Source organism: Rhinopithecus bieti, unplaced genomic scaffold (genome assembly GCF_001698545.2).
Source record: "Rhinopithecus bieti isolate Rb0 unplaced genomic scaffold, ASM169854v2 scaffold_44678, whole genome shotgun sequence".
NCBI lineage: Eukaryota > Metazoa > Chordata > Mammalia > Primates > Cercopithecidae > Rhinopithecus > Rhinopithecus bieti.
This window is the reverse complement of record NW_016859842.1, coordinates 1-1,007: the sequence shown is the minus strand read 5'-3', so window position 1 is coordinate 1,007 and position 1,007 is coordinate 1. Positions and strand designations below refer to the sequence as shown.

General features: G+C 45.0%; 1 pseudogene across 1 annotated transcript; it reads right to left on the bottom strand.

Annotated features, from left to right (window-relative positions):
• Positions 1 to 5: 5 nt before the first annotated feature.
• On the bottom strand, positions 6 to 752 carry LOC108525378 (acid sphingomyelinase-like phosphodiesterase 3a pseudogene; annotated as a pseudogene). The gene has a single exon (XR_001884264.1). The product of XR_001884264.1 is annotated as an acid sphingomyelinase-like phosphodiesterase 3a pseudogene (transcript).
• Positions 753 to 1,007: the final 255 nt, after the last annotated feature.

Sequence of the window (1,007 nt, the reverse complement as noted above, 5' to 3'; positions counted from 1 at the left end):
AATAATTTGTAATCATGAGGATCATACTGAAATAGTCTGATACCAGGATTGTTGGTCTGTTTTTCTAAAACACTCTTCACTGGTGTAACAGCAGGAGCCACAAACAAAGAATTTACTGGACTTCCTTTTTTATCTGCAAGAACCATAATGCTGTCTCGGTGAGTGTGTCCATAAAATTGTCCTGCAATGACATCACTGTATTTTCGAAAAATATCTATCAATTTCTCATTGTAGTATTCTCTGATTGCTGTGATGTTCTGTGAATACGGCAGATACCCCACTGGAACATGTGCTATGATGTACACCTTCTCCTTATTCCACTGAGAGCTGTTCAGTGTACTTTCTAGCCATTCAAACTGGTTGGCTGGGTCGGTCTTGTTCAGTGTCATTACATTTGGGCCGTAGTACAAGTTTGTGTTTAGACTGATGATCCTAAGGTTTGGATTAGTTGTAACTTTCTGTGAATAAAAACCGCCTTTCCTTAAAGTACTAATAGCTTCTTCATTTAGCCATGGTTCCCAGAGGTTTGCTACTGCATTGTACACTTTACTGGTGACTACAGGCAGTTGATCCTGTGGCCAATAGTCATGATTACCCAGTGCAGGGAAAACCTGGAGATTTGGAAAGAGATTCTGGATGGTGGTTGTCATATTAGCGATCACATTTATAACAGTGTCTGTTGAGAGTTCAGGTACAGGAACATGAGGTGGGCTATCCCTCTAATAATGTTGATTCGTTTGACCTAGAGTTTTTTTAACTCAAATAATTCTTAAAATATAACGAATCATCTTATGGAATTCAGCACTCTTATGAAGCTTAGGACACTACAGCCGGAGGAGGATTCCTGCCGCCTGCGGGCGCCACGGGCAGCCCGAGGCCGGAGCGGCAGTGCCAAGCAGTCAGCAGGCAGCAGACAAGCGCGTGCAGCAGCGCCATGGAGGACCGCGGGGCTGACCCGGAGGCTCGGGCTGTCCCGCAGCTCCACTCTGACCGTCAGGCCTGAGGGT